Source organism: Copadichromis virginalis, linkage group LG23 (assembly GCF_057382275.1).
Source record: "Copadichromis virginalis isolate Kocher_CV1m ecotype Utaka linkage group LG23, C_Virginalis_male_GT1.1, whole genome shotgun sequence".
Taxonomy (NCBI): domain Eukaryota; kingdom Metazoa; phylum Chordata; class Actinopteri; order Cichliformes; family Cichlidae; genus Copadichromis; species Copadichromis virginalis.
In genome coordinates this window covers 48,314,669-48,334,312 of record NC_140639.1, presented here as the reverse complement: position 1 = coordinate 48,334,312, position 19,644 = coordinate 48,314,669, and the positions used below count along the sequence as shown (strand labels likewise).

General features: G+C 43.9%; 2 protein-coding genes, 1 long non-coding RNA gene and 1 pseudogene across 4 annotated transcripts in view; 1 reads left to right on the top strand and 3 right to left on the bottom strand.

Moving 5' to 3' along the window:
* The window catches only part of LOC146681980 (NACHT, LRR and PYD domains-containing protein 12-like), a 427,057-nt gene that overhangs the window by 77,080 nt on the left and 330,333 nt on the right, over window positions 1–19,644 (bottom strand). The gene's annotated exons all lie outside the window — the stretch shown is intronic.
* The window catches only part of LOC146681994 (NLR family CARD domain-containing protein 3-like), a 73,909-nt gene that overhangs the window by 7,861 nt on the left and 46,404 nt on the right, over window positions 1–19,644 (bottom strand). The gene's annotated exons all lie outside the window — the stretch shown is intronic.
* Window positions 1,940–5,017, top strand: LOC146681996 (uncharacterized; annotated as a pseudogene).
* LOC146681995 (uncharacterized) lies at window positions 15,271–19,505 on the bottom strand. Its single transcript, XR_014917987.1, has 2 exons — window positions 17,855–19,505; window positions 15,271–17,215 (listed from the first exon to the last, which is right to left on the bottom strand). It is a non-coding gene; the product is annotated as an uncharacterized LOC146681995 (long non-coding RNA).

Sequence of the window (19,644 nt, the reverse complement as noted above, 5' to 3'; positions counted from 1 at the left end):
AACAATCTGCAGTTAAACATCCAAAACTAAAGATGTGATCGCTGCCTTTAGAAAATGTGCTGATGCACAAGATATCAGCTCCATTAAGGTGGAATGTGGCCGTGTTAGAAACATGTTGGAAGAAGTTTGAAGCTGAAACTGTGAAGCTGAGAGTGAAAGAGCTCCAGCGTCTGTCACAGGAAACTTTCTTATTTCCACACTGATGAAAGCATCAAGCTTTGATTTCCTGCTGCTTTTATTGAGTCACACTGTGAAACTGAGCCACAGCTGAACCAGCATCCCTGTACAGCAGACACTTACAGCGCTTGGCTGCTTCCATTGGACCCTCTGCACAGAGCTTCAGTTTCCTCTTCTGGTCCCAAAGTGCAGAACAACAAGGTTTCAAACAGCTTCGTTCCAGCAGCATCAGCCACAGACATGCAGAGAGAATCCTTTGGTTGTGTTGTGTGTTTGCATATCTGCTGTGTTGCTTTGTGAGGATGGATCATCTCCGGCAGCTCCAGATAAACAAGCTGGACCTGAACCTGGTAGCTTCACTTAGAAGACACTTGTGACGGGAACGTGTGAGAAGTTTTGTGCAGACAAGTTTGGATTTAGAGTGTGGGACGAGCTCTCCACAGTCTTTGTGGAGATCCACATTCTGCATACTGCCTGTGAGAAGCTGCAGACATTTGTCCTCCAAATCCACTGAGCAGCTGCTCGTGGTGGTATTAGCTTCATGTGTGCGTGTTAGCATGAAGCCTCAGTCACACTCTGCTGTGGACACGGTCACGGACAGCTGGACGCCTGATGGACGAGTCGTCCTTCCTGTTAAACTTCTTTGAGCATGAGAATAGCATAAGAAGCTCAGTGGACACTGTTCAGTGTTTTAACTCTCGCTTTCTGATGGGTTTAGATTTTATTATTGTCATTTGTATTAGGAAATATTTAACCATATATTCTTAGAGGTGTATAATCAATTGTGTAGTGATAGGATGTGTGATCTTTAGCAGGCTGCAGGGGCTTGGTGTGTATTCCACACTGGAATGCACACCCACATCCTGGGAGCACGAGAGAGGTCGTACCTTCTCTTATTGTTTTATGGCAGGATTAACGTAGCTACGTCTGTTCTAGTCTAAGTGCTTTTTGTTTAGATGAACTGCTGGACTTCCTCACCATGTTATCTAGGGTGAACCATCTAGGGTGAAGGGGGGTCTACCCTCTTCCTGACCAAGGATGTTATATGACCCTTTGATCAGCAGTACCACACACACACACACACACACACACACACACACACACACACACACACACACAGTATTCTTTGTTCACATGTATACCTATGTGAGATGCTATATGTTAATGACCCTATGCATATTCATGTAACCACAATAAAAGGAGTGCTATGGGGAGCCTGGCTGAGAGTCTGATGGTGGTCAAGTGGTGGAACGACGCTTGGCTCCAGCCAGGTCTCCCTCATGCATGAGTAAACCAGAGAACTTTGGTGCCTTGTGTCTTGCTTTTTGCTGCGTAGCAGATTGTCCTTAACGTTCCAGTGGATAGGTTCAAACTACAAACCTATCATTAATTGGTCCTTCGAGAGCCGGATCCCTGGAGTCGACATTCACCGAGGGGAAAAGAGACACGCCGACAGACTGACGTCAGCCAGGACTTATAGAGGTCCTGCAGCAAAGTCCCGAGGCGTGAGAATTCGTCATCGAGCCGGTGGATTAGCCGTCTGTTTCGCTCCCGGTAGCGCAAAGTATTTAGGACATTGGCGCAAGAAATATGATTTTGAAGGTAAATTGGTTGTAGGACAATGTCAGATGTTAGTAGACCAGTTGACAGTGAAAGCAGCTTGTGCGACAGGGAAATTGAAACAGGAGAGAGAGTTACAAGTGGCGTCCGCTAAATTGTGGTTAGAACAGGCGCAGAAGAGACAGGAGGCAGTGACTATATATACTGACAGTCAGTATGCATATGCTACACTTCATTTCTTTGCCGCTCAGTGGTCAAGACGAGGCATGACAACATCAACAGGTAAACCTGTGGAGCATGCGACATTGTTGCAGGCCCTGTTGAAAGCAGTCTTACTGCCTAGTAAAGTTGCGGTTTGTAAATGTGCAGCACACACACGTGGCACTGACCCCATTGTACTAGGCAACGCCTTTGCAGATAAAATTGCAAAGGAAGCGGCCCTTGGAACACATGGGGTTCATGTTCTGGCGTCACAGGAGCAAACTACGCCCATCACACATGATGTGTTAGCAGACATGCAGTCACACTCACCTCCAGCTGAGAAGCAGCTGTGGCTCACTAAAGGAGCAAGCCTGCGAGGTGATGTCTACTATCTTTGTGATAAACCTATATTGCCTAAGAACCTATATAGGACTGCTGCAAGTTTGAGCCACGGGCTCTGCCATGTCTCGACAGCTGGGATGGTGGCAGCAGTCGAACGGCAGTTTTTCACACTGGGATTCAATGCTTATTCAAAACATTTTTGTAAAGCATGTTTAATATGTTGTAAACATAATGCTCAGGGAAACCTCAGACCTAGGAGAGGAAAGTTTCCCAGACCCAGCTACCCATTTGAAGTAATCCATATGGATTTCATTGAGTTGTCTAACTGTAACACCTACAGGTACTGCCTGGTGATTGTGTGCCCGTTCTCAAAGTGGGTAGAAGTTGTCCCCACTAAGAAAGCAGATGCTATTTCAGTGGCTAAAGTGATATGCAAAAATGTGATCCCAGAGCATGGGATCCCCCAGACTATTTACAGTGACAATGGTCCTCATTTTGTGAATGAAGTAATTGAGAAAATGTCACAACATCTGGGGATAACGCTGAAAAACCATTGCTCATATCACCCACAAAGTGCAGGGCTGGTTGAAAGGACTAATGGCACAGTAAAGCTGAGACTCAGGAAAACAATGGAGGAAACAGGCAGAACATGGGTAGACTGCATTGAGCTAGTGAAAATGTATATGAGAATCACGCCAACTGATAATGGCCTAACGCCTTTTGAAATAATATATGGCAGGCCATTTAGAGTTCCAGTGTTTTGTAATGATAATGATAAAGCAGAAGAAGAAAACACACTAGCAGACTGGATGATTAAAATGCTGAAAAGCAAAGAAGTCATGAGTGCAAATAATCTGCCAGATGATTCTGTTTCTGTACAGGAAGAACGTCTGAAGCCAGGGGACTGGGTACTGATAAAGGTCATAAAGAGGAAGTGCTGGTCGAAGCCACGGTGGGACGGACCATACCAGGCTCTGCTGACAACACCAACTGCTGTGAAGATTGCAGAACGACCCACCTGGATACACCAAAGCCACTGCAAAAAGGTGACACACATCCAGGCCAGCTCGGAGTAAGTGGCAGGAAGACCGGGTACAAAGGGGGGGAAAGCCTCTAGGGCCCTTCGTCTCAATCCGGTGAAGAAACCAACTGAGCCACAGGTACTCATCAGAATGGCTGGTAAAGTGTTGTCTACCCTGCTGGGTGTAATGGCTTTGATGTCATCATGGTCAGCTGTGGAGACCCTGTATGTCCAAGGAAACCACACCCAATACCCTCATGGCTATTCTACAAACTTTTGGTGGCAGTTTATGAATACAACTGCTCACTTGAACAATAGGACGGACTGCTATGTGTGTGCTCATATGCCGTTATCCGCATATACATCTGGACTGTGGCCGTACAGCATACCAGAGGACAGGAGTTGGTGTCTGTTGGGCTTAGCAACTCATCCTGGCAACAGAGTCCTCTGGTCCCAGGCCAACTATAGTACACCTCTGAACATCACCTGGAGTAAGTCGCCACTTATAGATGTGAATTGTTCTGAGCAAACTGACTTATTGGCCTGGCCTCAAGTGTCAGACCCACTGCCAGACATAATATTGCTGAACAAGCTGAATACAGCTCAACTGCCGTTGTGTGTGATGAACAATGGATCACTGTCAGTGGGGGAGCTGCCGCTTCGTTTATGTGGATACATATACACCTACTGCCCTCCAGAGAATGAGAGCAGGTGTATGAAATGCTTGACCAGTGCAAAGTGAGCTGAGAACTTGACATTAAGGAGGACTGAATGCAAGTCCAACCGGGCTTACAGGATACCAGTAAAAGCAAAGAGTCAGAAGTGGACAGGATGTGCAAGGATGGTGCCGAGCAGTAAAGGAACAAGAGTTTTGGCTGATTGGTATTTCTTGTGTGGACATAAAGCCTATCTATCACTCCCTGAGGGATGGGGAGGATTGTGTGCCGTGGTGAAGTTATCGGATCATGTCTTCTTCATGGACAGAGTTGAACATCACCCTAGCAACCGACGGAAGCGTGAGGTGAATATAGCCTCACCTAACTCTTTTGGAGTGACAGTAGACACTGGAGTGCCACGAGAATTCCGCATTTGGAGTGGAGGAGCTAAATTCTTCCAAAGTTTGATCCCAAACATCGGAGTTGCAGAGGTGCGGGATCATGTGGAGATCAACCGATATGCCTTACTGCGACACATTAATCTCACTAAGACTCTGGGAACAGCCTTAGCGGAGGAGCAAAAGGCCATCAGAACGATGGTACTGCAGAACAGGCTGACCCTAGACTTGATAACAGCATCACAAGGAGGAGTGTGTAAGCTGATTGGAGAGACATGTTGTACGTTTATTCCGGATGGATATACGACTGGAGGAGACATCTATGAGGCACTGCAGAACTTAACTGCTCTGCAGAAATATGTGGCGGACCACACATCAGGAGGAGACACGTCACAAGGCTGGATAGCCTGGTTGACATCTGGACCATGGTGGAATATGTTTCTAAAGTTTTTGACTCCCATTCTTACATTATTGGCTTTGCTTTGCTTGTTTACAGGTTGCATTTTGCCATGTGTAAGATCGATGGTGAATAAAATGATTGCTAACACCTTTACCAATTTCATACTGTTGCAGCAGAGTGACATGGATGCTAAGGCTAATATGTGTGTATGAAATGAAGCCTGCACTGAAAATGTTGACAAGTGGTGTAGAGCTGAAGATATATATATGCCTTATAGCCTTAAAAAATGACAATACAGGGTGGTGATGATGGGTTTAGATTTTATTATTGTCATTTGTATTAGGAAATATTTAACCATATATTCTTAGAGGTGTATAATCAATTGTGTAGTGATAGGATGTGTGATCTTTAGCAGGCTGCAGGGGCTTGGTGTGTATTCCACACTGGAATGCACACCCACATCCTGGGAGCACGAGAGAGGTCGTACCTTCTCTTATTGTTTTATGGCAGGATTAACGTAGCTACGTCTGTTCTAGTCTAAGTGCTTTTTGTTTAGATGAACTGCTGGACTTCCTCACCATGTTATCTAGGGTGAACCATCTAGGGTGAAGGGGGGTCTACCCTCTTCCTGACCAAGGATGTTATATGACCCTTTGATCAGCAGTACCACACACACACACACACACACACACACACACACACACACACACACACACACACACACACACACACACAGTATTCTTTGTTCACATGTATACCTATGTGAGATGCTATATGTTAATGACCCTATGCATATTCATGTAACCACAATAAAAGGAGTGCTATGGGGAGCCTGGCTGAGAGTCTGATGGTGGTCAAGTGGTGGAACGACGCTTGGCTCCAGCCAGGTCTCCCTCATGCATGAGTAAACCAGAGAACTTTGGTGCCTTGTGTCTTGCTTTTTGCTGCGTAGCAGATTGTCCTTAACGTTCCAGTGGATAGGTTCAAACTACAAACCTATCACTTTCACTTCAGCTTCACCAACAACAGCACAAGCAGAGCAGCCCACTGCCTGCATGGCTGGGACAGCGCCCCCTGGTGACTGTAAACCACTACAACATGTAGACGTCTGCAGGCTGGATGTAGCACCACCGCAGAGACGTGCTGCAGCTCTGTTTAGTTACCCAGCTGACAGCAGAGGCTGTAGTTTACTGTTACCAACATGGAAAACTGAAGCTTCACCAGCTGGAGCTACAGAGCTGGAGAACAAAGGAGACTGAGAGGCCAGAATGATGTGGGAGGAAACATCAAGAGCCTGTTTGAAAGGAGACACATGTGGATGCTGTGCCAGTCTGTGGTCTGTCAGAAGTCAGCTGAGTCACACTGCAAGAAGCTGCAGAATCTCAGAGGAGGAGATTTGGAAGTGTTTGTGGGACAAACTGGACTCAAAGAAAGAAGATGTTTGTGAAGTCTTTGGTGGAGGTGAGCAGTGTGAAGCAGAACACATGCAGATGAATCAGGAGGTCAGCATCAGTGTCTCCTTGTGGTGGACGGTAAAAGAATCAGAGCCAACGCTCCCGTCCACCCTCGGCATGAAGCAGTGCTGTTTCTGAAACAGGAGGACAAGTCCAGAGAAGACAGAGGAAGCAAAGATGAGGGTGGGACAGGACAGCAGGACTTCCTTCACACCTGCAGCTCCATCACACTGCTGTAGCTCCTCTTCATCACACATGTACCTGCAGCCTGTCTTCAAGTCCAGGAGTCACCTCCACACAGTGTAGAAGCCTCCTGTGCAGACCATGGAGTCCAGCCTCTGTCAGGGAAGTCGGCACTAAAGCCTGAAAGACTTCAATCTGTCTCTGCTCCACCCGAGAAAGACCAGCACCGTACTTGTTGTGCATTCAAGGAGGGAACATCAGCGCTGCATCGTGGGAACAACACCGCAGGAACAAAGACACAGCACGGCCGATGAAGGACGAGGACAAAGGAAAGGTGAGTGAGAAGACCCTGGTGGTGTGGACGGACCTGCAGGGGCTCCAAGACTGAGGAGCAGAGACGTCCATGTACCAGCTGAGGATGCTGCAGTGATCCAGGGAGCTCGGTCCAATCTGAAGCCGTGTGAACTACGTGGACCACAGTTTCTTCACAGACTTCAGCCACGTGAACATCTGGAGATCCAACAGTGTACGAGCTGTGAGCCATCAGCTGTTTCTCTCATCAGCTGCTGTAATGAGAGCTGCTGGAATCATCTCGAGCAGCAGGAAATCACTGATGTTGTTTCTAACCAAAGATATGGGACTGAGCTCCGCTGAGCTCCTTCTACTTTCATCCAGATAGAAACTGCTACAGTCTGCTGATTATTGCTTTGCCTCCATCACACGAGCTCTTTATCCTGTTCTTCACTCTCATTGGTTCTTTGTCTGCTTGTTTTTACAACAGTAGTCTTCTGATTGGTCAAAGAAGACAATCAGCTGTGACTAAATGTAGCTCCTACAGCAGTGATGGGAATAACTACTGAAGCTAATCCAGTATCAAAGCTCAGGAATCAGCAGCTCCCACCTCGTTTTCTTTCAACAACTATTTTTAGCTGCTGTGTTTTTGTGTTTCTGCAGACCTCAGACATCCTGCTGCTCTGGACAACTTTTTCATTCTTTTGTATCATTATTTTGCTTTTCTTTTATTATTATGTTATATGTATTAATATGTGAAACACTTATTCTTTGTGTTTTTGCTTTGCTCCTGTCAAACTGCTTTAATAAAATCTGCTGCAGTCTAAACTGTGGACGTTCCCTTTTTAACCCTTTGTGAAACAATAAAGGTTTAAATCTGAGTATTCATCTATGTTAGTGTTTAATGGGTCTAATAGGTTGCTTTGGCCTTTCCCAGTAATATCTTCCCTTGCAGTCTGTGGTCCAGGCTTCTAAAACCATCCCAGGTTAACAAGAACTACAATCTAGAGGAGAGCTGCCATAACAGGTGTGACTGATGAGATCTGACCTGCAAGGTTACTCAGGTTTGTTTGTATCAGGACAAGCAGGGAAGCCGCCTGGACGTCAAAGTAGTTAGAGCTGGGCGAGTGTCCTCACCCACATCGGCTTCACAACTCTGCATCATCTACTGAGTAAGACTCAGAGCATCAGAGATTAGAAGGTCTACAAAGAGCTGAACCAGACTTCCTGTATAAAGGTTTTAGTTCCACAGATCGACAGTGTCAGCACAACTAAAACGTGGAGACTGACCTCAGAGTTTCGATTTGATGTTGTGGATTCTCCAGAAGAACACACAGCTGCTTCACTCCTGAATCCTGCAGCTTGTGGTAGCTCAGCTCCACCTCTCTGGGATACGAAGGGTTGAGCTTCAGCACTGCTTCCAGATAATCACAGCTGATCTCTGACAAATCACAGCCCCTCAATCTGTATAGAGAATGAAAGATGTAAGTTTATTAGACAAAGTGCTTGAAATCATTCAGTGTTTCATCATCTGTTCAGAGCTGAAGAAGGTTCAGAATGTAGAAGTTTAGAAAATGGAAACTCCAAACAGCTGAAGCCAACAGGAAGCAGCTTCAAACAAACACAACAAGAGAAAAAACTCTGAATGTTTCACATTAAAGTCGTACATTTCTAACAAGAGTGTTTTAAAGACAGAGTCACTGATGATCATCTTCTGCCCAGTAAAACTTTGGTTTTCCACATGTGAGTGTTAATGATGCACAAAGACTGTGAGTGCAAAGAGGGAGCGAGGAGGATGACAGAGAGATGGTACAGGAGCATCAAGAACCCGGCGAGGAAATGAGCAGAAGGACTTTGGAGCCTGTTGGATTGAAGCTTTCACAGAGACGTGTTTGACTGGACACCACCAGGACAGACTTTTAATCCCAGGATTTGGATGAGCTTTCTGTCTTTATGGTCACAAATGATGCTGTAACTCTGTGAATGTCCTGGAACTGGCAGCAGTGTGGTTACGTCCTTTTTACCTGAGTTTCCACAGCTCTTATAACAGCAGTGTACATTCAGACTGAGACACGCTTCAGTCTGTATGGACCCGTTTCTGTAGCTGCCACCATCATTCTACGGTCGTGTCCAAATTCATGGGCTGCATCCTCCCGAGGACCCGGCCTTTGCGGTCTACGTGGGCTGGGTCCTCAGAAGGTCGGGTAGGCTGGAAATAAACGGCTGGGGAAATTGGACGGTCTAGCCTTCTGATTAGCGTCACCGCTGTCTCGGTGGAGTTTAATAAACTCAGCCGTCTGCTCCTTGCTATCTAAAATATAACAGGACACTGGCGTAAATTCTCGACCGTCTCATACTTCTGTTTAATCAGTTTTCTGTTTGACGTTTAGTCAGCTCTGTAAAGACCAAGGAGGAACCCACCTGGGGGATTAATAAAGTTTTATTTTATCTAATCTAATCTAATAACTTTAATCTCAGCCAAACCGATTTACTCACGAACAAACAAAACACTGAAAAGAGCCCAACAATAACATTTTGAGGTTGTCTAAGTGACTTATATATCACGTTTAACCTGAGTAGCGAAAGTCCGCGGTGATCTGAAAATGATGTGCCGGGAGTTGTGCCGTTCTCGGCGGCTTCAGTGACCCTCGAGCTCCCGGCGAGCTATCGAGCTGGTGGGTAGCAGACGTCTCCGAAAACGTCGAAGCACTTTTGCAAATATGCGGTATCTTGATAAACCGAGCAGATATTTGATGTTTACACAGCTACTTTCTCGCCTGAAAATATGTTAAAAGTTTATTTTGTGACCGAAAAAGATTAGTATGAGTAATTTTAAAACTTAGTAGCGGCCGCCATTGTTGGAAACTGGAGTTTGGCTGGGCCGCGCTATGAATTCTGGGATATGGTAGGCCACGAAGGACACACCCGACCCATCCTTCAAATTCGGGGAAAAGGAGGACGCATTTGTTGGCAGCATTCGGAGGAGTCTACGAATTTGGACAGCCTTCGACGTGTCGCTGTGACGTAATCGGTCTACAAATGCGGCCTCAGGAGGATGCAGCCCATGAATTTGGACACGACCTACATGTTTGTACATCAGCTTATCAAATACTGTCTGCTGTCTTCATTTATTACTCTTCACCTGCTTCACTGTCACTGTGTGGGCGGAGCAGCCTGAGCCCCGCCCACACAGACACAGCTCCTCTCTGGAGCAAAACTTCTGCTTCATCTCCGCCTCTTTTCTTCATCCTCCACCTCTCTTTTCTCTTCTTCGGTGTTCTACAGCCACAGAGCCTCACAGCCATTAGCACGCCCATACCTGAGCAGCTAGCATTACCCAGCATGCCGTGCAGCAGTGTCAGTTTGTAAATGTGCAAGAATTCCTGCTCCAAACTGTTTCACAGAGTGCTGTGTGCCGTGACCTTTGACCTGCTAAAGACAGTCAGCTGTGGATTATTCATTGTTGTGTCTGATACTTAGAACTGTGAGGAAGAAGCTACACAGTTAATCAGGGTCCCCTCTCTCTGAATCAGGAAAGGTGGGCAGGCCGCGTGTGGGCCGCGGGCCATACGTTGAGTATCACTGTTTGAAATGTGAACATTGTTCTGCTGCAGTCAATGGACTAAACCAGAGAAGAAGAAAACAGACTTTACCATGAAGATCCTCAGTGTGGATCAGTATAATATCAGCCTGATGTCTGCAGTTTAGTGTCAGCACAACTTTCACATCATATTCATCTCAGCACAACTAAAACATGCTGACTGACCTCAGAGTTTCAAATCGACATCGTGGATTCTCCCGAAAATCACACAGATGCTTCACTCCTGAACCCTTCAGGTTGCTGTAGATTCCACTCAGGTCCACCTCTGTGGGATACGAGGGGTTGGACTTCAGTGCTGCTGCCAGATAATCAAGGCCAATATCTGACAAACCACAGCTCTTCAATCTGTATAGAGAATGAAAGATGTAAGTTTATTAGACAAAGAGCTTGAAATCATTCAGTGTTTCATCATCTGTTCAGAGCTGAAGAAGCTTCAGAATGTAGAAGTTTAGAAAATGGAAACTCCAAACAGCTGAAGCCAACAGGAAGCAGCTTCAAACAAACACAACAAGAGAAAAAACTCTGAATGTTTCACATTAAAGTCGTACATTTCTCATAAAAACAGGACAAAGACTTGAAAAAGTCGTGTTTTTCCTTCCAGGAACCACATGGCTTCACTTTTAAAGGTGAAGTGTGACAGAAATGGACATATTTGAAGTCCAACACCTTTTTCCAGTCACATTATTAAAGCAGACAAACTACAAGCTCATTTTCATTCCAACAAGTCATCTTCTGACCTGGACTAACAACACTGGTCTCTATGTGCAGCTGGCTGTGAGACCAGTGCTCAGGGAGCGTCTACAAAGTGCAACACTGAAAGAACATCACACACTCATTTGCTTCCAGCACTTTCACACAAACATCTACTGTCATTATTGTCACCAAACTCTGTGGATCCTTTATTGCAAATTCAAATGGGATCAAATGGTCAGACAAAAGAGGGTTATGAGGAAATATGATGAAATGTTGTGTATTAGCAGCAAGTTATTGAATCTTTTTCCTCAGAAACCAAACAAAATGATTGACAAACATCTTTTTACAAACTCAGTGTTGGACTTGGATCAGCAGGATAAGCTGATGTTTAAAGGCATTTGAGTCTCGCTGTATGAGAGTCCAGTTCTTACTCAATATTTATGGATGATGTTCTTTCAGTGTTGCACTTTGTAGACGCTCCCTGAGCCTCACAGCCAGCTGCACATGGACCAGCTGACATTACCCAGCATTAGAGGCGGCTGTAAAAAATTCATGTTCCCATTTAAATGGTTTTAATTTGAATAAAACGATGTTGATTCATTCAATCCTGAATCGATGTTTAATATAAATGTATTTTGCCAGAATCTCAGGTTAAAGCTCACAAACTATTTCAACAAGCAGCAAACAGCTAAAACAGTAAATGAGAGCAGCTAAACACACAAAGATGGAAACACAGAGCGTGGATCGTTCACTCGACGGCACGTACACGGACACGCCGTCGGGGCTGAAAGTGGACAGCTCACAGATCCTGAAGCTGCAGGTTTCATCTGTCTCCAACCAAAACTGAGTGAAGCAGCAGCAAAAGAAGATCCAAACTCTGCTTCACGTTTGATCAATATGCTCATGAATTCTCTCTGACTTTGGCTGTTCCTGCCTGCACAGCTCTCTCTCTCTCAGTGTACTCCAAGAACAGCTTCAAACATCTGTTTCTGCATCATTCACTGTTTATTAGCCACCAGTCTGCTGTTGTGTTCAGTGCTGTCGGCCTCTGACAGTAAAGCCTCATTTCTGCTGTTCCATGGAAACTTTTTAAAATGATGACAGATTACAAACTCTCAGCTGTGTCTGTAATCAAACCTCTGTAACTTTGCTTCACTTCAGCAGCATCAGCTCATGTTCACATGTTGCTTCATGGTTTGCTTCAGTTTTTGATCGACTGCAGAATATTTTGAAGGTTATCTGCTATAAAAAGCCAGAAGAGGAAAATCTGCTTCATGTGTTTCTGTTTGATCCTCAGTGACTTTGACACAAAGGCCTCTGCTGTGATGATCACACCTCTGATCAAGTCTCACAGTGTCACAACTGATAAATGATCAGAGTTAGAATATTTCTGACTGTCTGCTGTGTGCCGTGACCTTTGACCTGCTAAAGACAGTCAGCTGTGGATTATTCATTGTTGTGTCTGATACTTAGAACTGTGAGGAAGAAGCTACACAGTTAATCAGGGTCCCCTCTCTCTGAATCAGGAAAGGTGGGCAGGCCGCGTGTGGGCCGCGGGCCATACGTTGAGTATCACTGTTTGAAATGTGAACATTGTTCTGCTGCAGTCAATGGACTAAACCAGAGAAGAAGAAAACAGACTTTACCATGAAGATCCTCAGTGTGGATCAGTATAATATCAGCCTGATGTCTGCAGTTTAGTGTCAGCACAACTTTCACATCATATTCATCTCAGCACAACTAAAACATGCTGACTGACCTCAGAGTTTCAAGTTTACATCCTGGACTCTCCAGGAAACCACACAGATGCTTCACTCCTGGATCCTGCAGGTTGTTCTTAGTTGAAGAAGAGGAGTCATTACTCAGGTCCAGCTGTCTCAGATGGGAGGGGTTGGACTTCAGTGCTGCTGCCAGATAATCAAGGCCAATATCTGACAAACCACAGCGCTCCAATCTGTATAAAGAATGAAAGATGTAAGTTTATTAGACAAAGTGCTTGAAATCATTCAGTGTTTCATCATCTGTTCAGAGCTGAAGAAGGTTCAGAATGTAGAAGTTTAGAAAATGGAAACTCCAAACAGCTGAAGCCAACAGGAAGCAGCTTCAAACAAACACAACAAGAGAAAAAACTCTGAATGTTTCACATTAAAGTCGTACATTTCTCATAAAAACAGGACAAAGACTTGAAAAAGTCGTGTTTTTCCTTCCAGGAACCACATGGCTTCACTTTTAAAGGTGAAGTGTGAAAGAAATGGACATATTTGAAGTCCAACACCTTTTTCCAGTCACATTATTAAAGCAGACAAACTACAAGCTCATTTTCATTCCAACAAGTCATCTTCTGACCTGGACTAACAACACTGGTCTCTATGTGCAGCTGGCTGTGAGACCAGTGCTCAGGGAGCGTCTACAAAGTGCAACACTGAAAGAACATCACACACTCATTTGCTTCCAGCACTTTCACACAAACATCTACTGTCATTATTGTCACCAAACTCTGTGGATCCTTTATTGCAAATTCAAATGGGATCAAATGGTCAGACAAAAGAGGGTTATGAGGAAATATGATGAAATGTTGTGTATTAGCAGCAACTTATTGAATCATTTTCCTCAGAAACCAAACAAAATGATTGACAAACATGTTTTTACAAACTCAGTGTTGGACTTGGATCAGCAGGATAAGCTGATGTTTAAAGGCATTTGAGTCTCGCTGTATGAGAGTCCAGTTCTTACTCAATATTAATCAAAGCTCTGTAACTTTGCTTCACTTCAGCAGCATCAGCTCATGTTCACATGTTGATTCATGGTTTTCATGGTTGATTCACCTCATTTTTTAAAAAATGACCTCTGACAGGAAAGTCTCATTTCTGCTGCTCAACACTGAAGAAATGTAAACTTTCAAAACGATGACAAATTGGAAAACACAGAGCTGTGTCTCTTTTTTTTTGTGTGTCCCGTTTGGATCTTTAGCCATCAGAATTGTTGTCTTAAGGCCAAGAAAGATGCCAAGCGGATTTATTTTACCAAGTGGATCATCATGGCCTTTCCATATTGGTCCATTTGATTGACCTTTATTATAATTATGAATTTATTTTATTTTCGGTTGCTACAAACGGGACAGACATGACTGGGGGACAGGACAGGGAGAGAGAATGAAAGAAAGAGAGGGAGAGAAAGAAAACCAAAGGGGAGAAGAGACGGTGAGAAAGGGGGGAAGAAAAAAAGAAAAACAAACAAAACACCTGGATCACCTGTATGGAGAAAAAAAAACAGAAGAGAAAGCAAGCAACATAATAAAAACAGCACCATCACAATAAACTAGCTAGTAGTAGATAACAGTAGATACTAAATAATAAACGATATTGTGCAGCACGCAAGATAGACAGCGCACAATGTGCTTAGAGGCAGCAGCCATAAAGGTGTAGTCCGCGTCTGTGAACACCCGTGTGTACACCTGTGTGCACACCTGTGTGGATCAGCATGCTTGTATTCCAAAGGTTTCTCCATGTAACGATCTGCTAGGGAGTGTGGGGAGCCATAGCCCCGTCCCCCAGGGTATGAAGCAGGTATGGAGGAGATCCAGGCCCCAGATATCCAGAGGCCCCAGAGTACAAGGACCCGAGGAGGACCACCAAAAGGGGGGGAATCGCCAATCGGCCACCAGGAGTGAGCCGGTACATACATGAGCGCCCAGCCCCAGACGACAAGGACCACCAACACACCAACGTCTGAGGGCATCAGCCACCGGCAGGGAGTGTGGTGAGGGGAGATAGGCCTCCGTACTTTGGAGGGCCTGAGATGTACCCAGAGAGGTTGAGTCTAAGACCCAACCTGACACATAGACACAGACGAACAGGCGCACGCAGACACCAACGTGCATTCCCACCCCATATGCACAACCAAATACTCGGCACTCACCCAACGTGTAGACAGACACAAATAGAAACTGCACAGACCGTCGCACTCCCCAAACATACTCTATATCCCAAGTCCAGGTACCCCCGCCCTCAGAGGGGCAAGCCGCACCTAAACCCAGGAGATGTAACCCTTCTCTCTGGGGCAGAGGCAAGCGGACCACCTCTTTGATTAGAGCTGTGTCTCTAGTCAAAGCAGAGATGGAACGATGCCACTTTTTATGTCCGATATCGATATGAATCCAATATAGTCGATTTTATAATCAAACTTTTTTTAATATCTTGCTGCATTTTGTATAAGTTCATACTCAAGTTTAAAAAATCTAAACACTAAAGCTGTTCAGTTATACCTGTCTGCAAAAACACACTGCAGCCAAAACATTAGACAATACTGATCTTTGTATTTTGATGCGGACGTCAAAAACTCTTTGGTTGTGAATAAAAGAAGTGCAACATCAGCACAAAATAATGTTTCTATTGAACAACTAACACAAACAGGTTGTAGAATGGAGCCTTTTATACTCACAGCTGAACAGAAACAACATCCAGAGTGGAAAACAGTGCAAACAACTGCAAACAGGCTTCATGACACTCATGTTTGATCAGGATGGATGTCAGTGTGAGCTGTTTCTATCACATTTAACCTCACAATCAATTTTGTCTCATTTCTATACAAAACTTAACACAAGTATGAAAAAAGTGTTTTTGATTGTTTTGTTTTTTGAACCATGAAACTGTTTAACAACACAGTTTGTTTCAAAGTCAAACTTGAGTCTGTCCATCGTTCGGTCAGACTGAGCAATGACAGCACACAGACGTAGACAACAGCTCTCTCAAACACCAAACTCAGGTCCTGTTGATGCTGATATACAGTGACACAGTTACATGGGTGATTCATCCTTTTAACTTTATCTTTAAACAGCTGCAGCTGTCACTGACAGCACATGTGGTACTTTAACCTTTGGACTGTTTTCATCAGTTAATTATGGAGTTACTACAAAGAGTGAAACTATAGGATGATCTGTCTGCTGTCACTGGGTGGTGCTGAGGTCTGAATCTGAGGACGGCTCCTGTAGTCACAACAAGAACACAATCATCACAAACTGAAATATAAATATGATGGAGTAGAGCTTGAATTAGCTCCAGAATTTAAATATCTTGGGGTCATTCTAGACCCAACATTATCCTTCAAGAGTCACATAAATAAAGTGTCCCAGGTACTTAAATTTAATAATCGAAATTTTAATCATATACGTAATAATTTAAATATGAATGTTGCAAAAACTTATTTTTACTCAATGATCATCTCTCATATGGACTATTGTTTGACGTCCTGGTCACTTGCTTGTCCAACAACACTTAAAACTATTGAAAACATTTATAAAAGAAGTTTAAAACTACTTGACAAAAAACCGACTTCCCACCACCACTGTCATGTGTTAAAAAAACATAAATTACTGAACTTCAATAACTAGGTGAAACTTAAAAGAGTGAGTTTAATATATAAAGTCTTACACTCCCTTGCTCCACCACCACTAAAGCAGTTCATTAGGCATAAAGAAAGCTCAGACAGGACCACTCGAGCTACAATCCGAGGAGACTTGTTTATACCCCACAGACGGACAGCATTTGGGCAGAACGTCCTCTCTGTCCAGGGAGGCCATCTGTGGAACAGTCTTCCTCAACCCATTAGAGAATGCTCTACACTCAGTTTGTTTAAGGCAAAGGTTAAAAACTGGTTATGGACAAATCAAGTGTGCGATCATGTATGAATTGTATAGTTTTAATGTTTTATTTGGGAACAGAATGGTGTGTGTGTGTAAGTTTGGTGACGGAGTTTTTATTATGAATGAATGATGAATTTTTATGAATTATTATGTCTATTTTTTATGCTTAAGGACAACAGATGGAAATTAGTCCTTGGCTATAATCTGGTATGTTTACATTCATGTAATTTTTTTTTTACATTTATGTTCATTAACATGCACTGTCCTAAATAAATAAATAAATAAATAAATAAAGTTTATCTCTCAAATCTGAAACAAAGCTGATCCTTCTGTCCTCACACACTCGGGAGTGTTCTTCTCTTCTCTTACATTTTTTCAGTCCTACAGTTCTGCTGACAGCTGACATATGAGCTGTTTATTTAAAAAAAGCCTTATATACGAACAGATGTTCCTATATCATGTTCACCTTTGAGTTGTTGGAGCTTTATAAATGGACATCTGCAAAGATGTGATGATGGAGCAGGTTTCAGTGCTGCTGCATCCTGGTCACAACATACGGAGGTGGTATCAGCACTGGTATCAGCACTGGTATCAGCACTGGTATTGAAGAAGAAATATTAATGCTTCAAACTATTTGTCTTAAAGGATGGAAGCTGTACAGAGTTCTGCACATGTGTCTTTGTGAACATACCTCATTAACAATATTTCAGACAGTTTTTAACCTGAATATTTGCAACAAACTCAGTATAAAAAATACAGTCAGCGCTAAAAAATTAATCAGTCGAAAAATTAAAATTTTAACTTAAGCTGCCAAGAGGAAGTCGTTGGTTTCAGTAAATATCAGGCTTTGCTATTTGATCGGTTTTTACAGATTAATGAGGAGTTACTGAAGTGCCAGGTTTTTAAAGTTGGTGTTACTGTCTCTACACATGTGGAGACTGAAAACATGGTGCTGTTTAATAAGATATTTAATATTCAGCTCTGCACAGGAGCTGCAGCAGGGTGCAGCCTGTTGCCTTTACAGTATAATACTTGTAATAAAAGTACAGTAACGGTAATTAGTGACTGAGCAGCCCGGGGCGTTTCTCTTGATTTCTTTAGTCAGAGTAAATTCATTCACCTGCACGGGTTAGCTAAACAAACCCTGACGGCTGAGTGCTCATCTTAGCTAGCTAGGTCTCAGGACCGAGCAAAGGACGGTAGTTACGGAGTAGCTTACAAACACGTTTAACTTACCGAAAAAGTGCAGCGGGGCCTCGGGTCCATCTGTCGGGTAGTCCAGTTTACTGAAGAACACCTCAGGCTGTCAGGTTAAAACACTCGGCCGTGTCTTCGTAGCGTAAACGCTGGCCGTCCTCTCAGAGACTACCTCTATCTGCTATTCCCGAACAGAGATACGCAAGTTTCTCCGTGACTGCAGCTGCCAGTCAATTCAATTCAATTCAATTCAATTTTATTTATATAGCGCCAAATCACAACAAAAGTCGCCTCAAGGCGCTTCATAGATACAGAGAAAAACCCAACAATCATATGACCCCCTATGAGCAAGCACTTTGGCGACAGTGGGAAGGAAAAACTCCCTTTTAACAGGAAGAAACCTCCGGCAGAACCAGGCTCAGGGAGGGGCGGGGCCATCTGCTGCGACCGGTTGAGGTGAGAGAAGGAAGACAGGATAAAAGACATGCTGTGGAAGAGAGACAGAGGTTAATAACAGATATGATTCAATGCAGAGAGGTCTATTAACACATAGTGAGTGAGAAAGGTGACTGGAAAGGAAAAACTCAATGCATCATGGGAATCCCCCGGCAGCCTACGTCTATTGCAGCATAACTAAGGGAGGATTCAGGGTCACCTGGTCCAGCCCTAACTATATGCTTTAGCAAAAAGGAAAGTTTGAAGCCTAATCTTAAAAGTAGAGATAGTGTCTGTCTCCCGAATCCAAACTGGAAGCTGGTTCCACAGAAGAGGGGCCTGAAAACTGAAGGCTCTCCCTCCCATTCTACTTTTAAATACTCTAGGAACAACAAGTAGGCCTGCAGAGCGAGAGCGAAGTGCTCTAATAGGGTGATATGGTACTACAAGGTCATTAAGATAAGATGGGGCCTGATTATTTAAGACCTTGTATGTGAGGAGCAGGATTTTGAATTCAATTCTGGATTTAACAGGAAGCCAATGAAGGGAAGCCAAAACAGGAGAAATCTGCTCTCTCTTTCTAGTCCCTGTCAGGACTCTTGCTGCAGCATTTTGGATTAGCTGAAGGCTTTTCAGCGAGTTTTTTGGACATCCTGATAATAATGAATTACAGTAGTCCAGCCTGGAAGTAATAAATGCATGAACTAGTTTTTCAGCATCACTCTGAGTCAAAGCTGCTATGATGACGTTACACCCCATTTTAACATCACCGCTGTCGGAATTAGAATCAAACTTGGACATAAATCAGCGTGATGAGAACTATACCTCCAAAGGTCGGGTAGGCCAGAAGTAAACGGCTATGAAATGGGACGGTCTAGCCTTCAGATTAGCATCACCGCTGTCTCGATGGAGTTTAATAAACTCAGCTGTCTGCTCCTTGCTATCTAAAATATAACAGGACACTGGAGTAAACTCTCGACCATCTCACACTTCTGCTTAATCAGTTTTCTGTTTGACGTTTATTCAGCTGTGTGAAAACCACCCGGGGGATTAATAAAGTGGCTTGCAAAAGTATTCGGTCCCCTTGAACTTTTCCCCATTTTGTCACATTACAGCCACAAACACGAATCATTTTTTATTGGAATTCCAGGTGAAAGACCAACACAAAGTGGTGCACACGTGAGAAGTGGAACGAAAATCATACATGATTCCAAACATTTTGTACAAATAAATAACTGCAAAGTGGGGTGTGTGTAATTATTCAGCCCCCTGAGTCAATACTTTGTAGAACCACCTTTTGCTGCAATTACAGCTGCCAGTCTTTTAGGGTCTGTCTCTACCAGCTTTGCACATCTACAGACTGAAATCTTTGCCCATTCTTCTTTGCAAAACAG